We start from the raw sequence: 6,000 nt of genomic DNA on the forward strand, positions 1-6,000 counted from the left end.
AGTATAGTGAGATAGTAAAAAAAAAAACTTAGAAAATTTTCGCAGCATACTTACCATGACCTGATGGATGGTAAATAAGAATTACCATGACCTGATGGATGGTAAATAAGAATTACCATGGCCTGATGGATGGTAAATAAGAATTACCATGACCTGATGGATGGTAAATAAGAATTACCATGGCCTGATGGATGGTAAATAAGAATTACCATGACCTGATGGATGGTAAATAAGAATTACCATGACCTGATGGATGGTAAATAAGAATTACCATGACCTGATGGATGGTAAATAAGAACTACCATGACCTGATGGATGGTAAATAAGAATTACCATGACCCGATGGATGGTAAATAAGAATTACCATGACCTGATGGATGGTAAATAAGAATAACCATGACCTGATGGATGGTAAATAAGAATTACCATGACATGATGGATGATAAATAAGAATTACCATGACCTGATAGATGGTAAATAAGAATTGATACATGATAGATGGAAATGTGAACTGAAGAAATTTACCATGACATGAAGGATGGTAAACTATGCTAAAAATAATAATAATAAGTATTCTTGAAAATTTCCGGAATGAAAGGTCTCCGAGGCAAAATATGTATTATTTTACGAAACAAGAAAATTCGAGGCAAGATAGATAGTATAGTGGATGGTAAAGAAGTATTACCATGACCTGATTGATGATAAATAAGAATTACCATGACCTGATGGATGGTAAATAAGAACTACCATGACCTGATGGATGGTAAATGAGAATTGATACGACATGATAGAGGGAAATGTGAACTGAAGAAATTTAACATGACATGAAGGATGGTAAACTATGCTAAAAATAATAATAATAAGGATTCTTGAAATTTTCCGGAGTGAAAGGTCTCCGAAAAAAAAATATGTATTATTTTACGAAAGGAGAAAATTCAAGGCAAGATAGATAGTATAGTGGATGGTAAAGAAGTATTACCATAACCTGATTGATGATAAATAAGAATTACCATGACCTGATGGATGGTAAATAAGAATTGACACGACATGATGGATGAAAATGTAAACTGAAGAAATTTACCATGACGTGAAGGATGGTATACTATGCTTAAAATAATAATAATAATAATTCTTGAAAATTTCCGGAGTGAAAGGTCTCCGAGGCAAAATATGTATTATTTCACGAAGCTAGAAAACTTCAAGGCAAAATAGATGGTATAGTGGATGGTTAATAAGTATTACCATGACCTGATTCATGGTAAATAAGAATTGATACAACATGATGGATGGAAAAGTAAATTGAAGAAATTTACCATGACGTAATGGATAAATAGCCATGACCTAATGGATAATTAATTCATCTGAAACTTGAATAGAACGGTAATATTCATGTACGCGGTTGAAATTGGTGACACTGATTTCAATGATTATATTGAAATAGGTAGTCATTTTGATGAATAATGATAACAGATATTGATAATTTTGAAATAAATATCAGTGTGGCAAGTTTGAAAATAATTATCACCTGATGGATGAAATATCTCTGAGAGGATAGATGAAAGTCCCCCCGAGAGGGTAGATGAAATTCGCCCAAATGGGTGAATATAATGCCCCCTGTCCTCAATTAAGGAGAGTAGAAGAGGGGAAGAATGTAGTAGATAGAGTTAGAGTTGAACAAATAATGAGTAGAATCGAGTGAGCGTGAAGCATGATAGTCCGTATGTAAACGGAATCTCATTGGTTAGAGAATTTTGATAGGTTAGCAGGTATAAATATGAAGTACCTAAGCTCGTTGAAGTCATTCGCTGCCAGACTGTTGAGCAGAGCATCATCATTCGCTGCCAGACTGTTGAGCAGTTCAGTCGATTTGAATTCTCTCTAGTTTCGTTCGTTCGTTCGCAAGTCGAATTAGCTCCGCGTTGTGTAGTGACGCTCTCGCTGACCCAGCCATGGGTAAGAAATCGCGCGGTAACGCGAGTGCCGGTTTACCGGGAAAACAGACTCTCCCAGGAGACGGCGCGACCACCGAGCCAGCCCAGAAGAAGCAGAAGAAAACCCCATTGCCCATCCCGACAGGCGTTGCGGACCCGCAGCCGGGGCCTCCCGGAACTAAACGACCCAGACCTGAAGACAGCAGCGCCACCGTATCAGCAGCAAAAAAAGCTGCTGAGCAACAATCCGTTCTCCGCCCTGCAGAACGGAGCCCAGCCGCAGTCGGACCCTGAGACGGTGCCGAAAAAAGTTAAGTTGCCACCCTTCTATGTGAAGGGCTTCCCTCCCGGGCTATGGGAGCAGCTGGATTTCTACATTAAGCAGGGCCTTCGCTGCACCATTCAACGGTGCACGGAAGGCTACAAACTGATGGTCTCGGCCGAAAATCACTACAACGCAGTCCAGGCCCTCTTGGACAGGATGAAGCTGGAGTACTTCTCCCACGACGTCGAGGCCACCAAGCCGCTGAAAGTGGTGCTGCGCGGGCTCCACGACATGGACACCACCACCTTAATGGACGAGATTAAGGCGAACGGCCTCAAGCCGGTCGAAATCCACAAGATGACCCGCAGCAAGGCCATCAAGTATCGTGACCAGCTCTACTTGGTCCATCTGCAGAAGAACTCCACAACCGTGAAGGATCTCCATACGACACGCACACTGTTCCACATCGTAGTAAAGTGGGAGCGGTATAAGCCAACCCACCGTGGCGTCACTCAGTGCTCGAACTGCCTATTGTTCGGGCACGGCACCAGGAACTGCCGCATGGCCAGCCGCTGCATCAAATGCGGCAAAAACCACAAGATCGACGACTGCGACAGCATCGAGGAAGCCGCTCCCACATGCGCCAACTGCGGTGCTGCCCACAAGGCCACGAGTAAGGCCTGTCCGAAGCGGGCCGAATACGCCGAGATCCGGAAGAAGGCCTCGTCCAACAACCAGCCCGGTCGCAAGAAGGTCCCGGAAAACAACGCGCAGAACTTTCCTCCGTTATCACCGGTCCAACCACGGCCAATTCCAGTGTTGGCGCCGCTCCCGCTCAACCAACAGTTGGCTGCTGCCCAGTCGGCTGCCGCTGCAGTACCCAGTCAAGCCTCCGGCCCATCGACGGATCCCCCTGCTCCGGGATTGGCCGGTACAACCGGTGAAACTACAGACGATTCTCCGCTGTCAACGGATGAGATCGTCACACTGTTGGCCCAGGCCATCATCATCAAGCACACCTGCGCAACAAGAACACAACAGCTCCAAGCTATCATCTCCTTCGTCGCTAATTATGGACCGTGAACCCATAAAGATCGCCAACTGGAACGCTCGCTCCGTAGGGGCGAAAAACATTGAGCTTGCAGACTTCCTCCGCAAGCACGACATCGACGTGGGCCTTCTCACCGAGACTCACCTCAAGACCGGTGACAGCTTCTGGCTGCCCGACCACAGCATTGTCCGGCTTGATCGCACCAGCTCCAGGGGGGGCGGTGTCGCGGTCATCATCAAGAAAGGCATCAAGTACTGCACCCTACCCCACTACCGCACTTCCATCATCGAGGCCGTTGGCATAGAGGTGGAAACATCGACCGGAAACGTCCGGTTCATCGCCGCCTACTGCCCCCGGCAATGTACCGTTAGCAATGGTACAGCACAGCAGTTCAAGAACGACCTTGCCATCATAACCCACACCAATGCCCACTTTGTAATCGGAGGGGACCTGAACGCCCGGCACGAGGCCTGGCGGAACTACCAGCAGAACCAGAACGGCCGCCTGCTATTCGACCATTCCCAGCATGGTCTCTATTCCGTCTGGTTTCCGGACGAACCAACCTTCACATCACCGACGGGCAACCCATCGACGCTGGACCTGTTCTTGGCAAACACCAGATTAGCCAAGCCGGTTGCCGTCAACGACCTGAGTTCGGACCACCAACCGGTGCTGACCGAGCTGGGCTACAACGTGGCCCCTGCACCGTGCCAGCGGAAGGACTACCATCGAGTCAACTGGGTTCAGTTTCGACGCGTGGTCGACCGCCACATCGACGACAACCCACCGCTCGACACAGTGGATGACATCGACCGGGCCCTGGAGGGTCTCCACCAAGCCATATCCGTGGCTGACGAAGAGTGCGTTCGACGAGTTCCTGTGAGGGGTAAGTTTCAAGCAATTGATTCCCACACCAAACTCTTGATTCGGCTCAGAAATGTTCGTAGACGCCAGTTTCAGCGGACTGGGGATCTGCAGCGTAAATACGAAATGGTCGATCTGAATCGGCAGATCGCTTCCAGAATGGTCTCAATCCGGAACGAGAGTTTCGGGCGGCTCGTTCAGAACCTGGACGACCGTTCCAGACCATTCTGGAAGGTTGCCAAGGTGCTGAAGTCTCACCCCAAGCCCATTCCACCACTTAGAGTCAATGACGAACGGCTTATCACCAACGAAGAGAAGGCCAATGCGATTGGGGAGCACATTGCCCAGTCGCATTTGCTTGGCTCTAAAATCCCAAGTCCACTCGAGAACCAGGTTGCGCAGTGCGTCCAGACGTTAGATGCCTCCCCTTGTGCCGTCCCTCCAGAAGAACGGATTACAGAGGAACAAATTTGCTCAGCGCTGAAATACAGTAAGAACATGAAGGCTCCCGGGTTTGACGGAATATTCAACCTAGCGTTGAAAAATCTCAGCCCGAGGGTGCACTCGCTGCTAGCTGCCACCTTCAACAGATGCTTGGAGCTGCACTACTTTCCAAGCATCTGGAAGGTGGCAAAAATCATCCCGATCCGCAAACCTGGGAAAGACCCTTCACTACCGTCAAGCTACAGACCGATTAGCCTGCTCTCAGCGCTGAGCAAGCTGTTCGAAAAATTGATCCTCAGCCGACTAAACAAGTTTGTGGAGGAACATGACATTCTTCTTCCGGAACAGTTCGGGTTCCGCAAGGGGCATTCCACCAATCATCAGCTAGTGCGGGTGATGAATAACATCCGAAGTAACAAAGCTGTATCCAAGTCCACAGCCATGGCCTTGTTAGACGTCGAAAAGGCGTTTGACAATGTCTGGCACGACGGACTTATATACAAGCTTTGTAACTCTAACTTTCCACCATACCTTGTGAAAATCACCCGTAACTATCTCCAGCAAAGGTCGTTCAGGGTGTCGTTGAATAGTTCCCTTTCGGGACAATTTCCGATCCCAGCAGGTGTTCCGCAAGGGAGTCTGCTGGGACCACTGCTTTACAGCATCTACACGTCGGACATCCCTCCTCTAGGAGACGGTTGCGTGTTCTTTCTGTTTGCAGATGACACCGCGATAGCTGTCAAGGGTAGGATACCTCGTGAAATTACGAACAAGCTCCAACGATGCCTTGACACCTTTACTGATTATGCCACCACGTGGAAAATCAAAATCAACGCCTCGAAAACCCAAGCGATCATGTTCCTTCACAGACAATCATTAAAACTTAAACCGTCTCCCTCCTGTACCGTAATAATGGATGGTACAAGGGTCGAGTGGTCCACTGATGTTACTTATCTCGGGATGTTGTTCGATGAGAAGCTCCTGTTCCGCTCGCACATAGAGAAAACCCTGGTTAAGTGCTCCGCCTTGGTTAGGTGTTTGTATCCGCTCATTTGCCGCAGATCCCGCCTCTCAAGGCAAAACAAACTGGCTGTTTACAAACAGATCATAGCCCCCGCGATCTTCTATGCCGCCCCGGTGTGGGAATCGTGCGCTCAGACCCACAGGAACAAAATCCAGGTTGCACAGAATAGAGTGTTGAGGATGATCCTAGATCGTCCATTCGACACAAGAATAGCAGACCTCCATCAAGAGGCAGAAATTCCCAAAGTAGATTCCAAAATTGATGATATGACAACTAAATTTATTCAAAAATGCAATCTTTCTGAACATGCTTTAATAAGCAATTTGTACATAGTAGGTTAAGTGTATATAGTAGAGTAGGTTAGTTTTAAGCTGTAAATAGTAGTATTAAGTAGTTTCTCTTCAAATTCTAAAACAAAACA

Source organism: Ochlerotatus camptorhynchus, unplaced genomic scaffold, assembly GCF_037179485.1.
Source record: "Ochlerotatus camptorhynchus isolate MF236.1 unplaced genomic scaffold, CSIRO-AGI_Acam_v1.1 ptg000357l, whole genome shotgun sequence".
Taxonomy (NCBI): Eukaryota; Metazoa; Arthropoda; class Insecta; order Diptera; family Culicidae; genus Ochlerotatus; species Ochlerotatus camptorhynchus.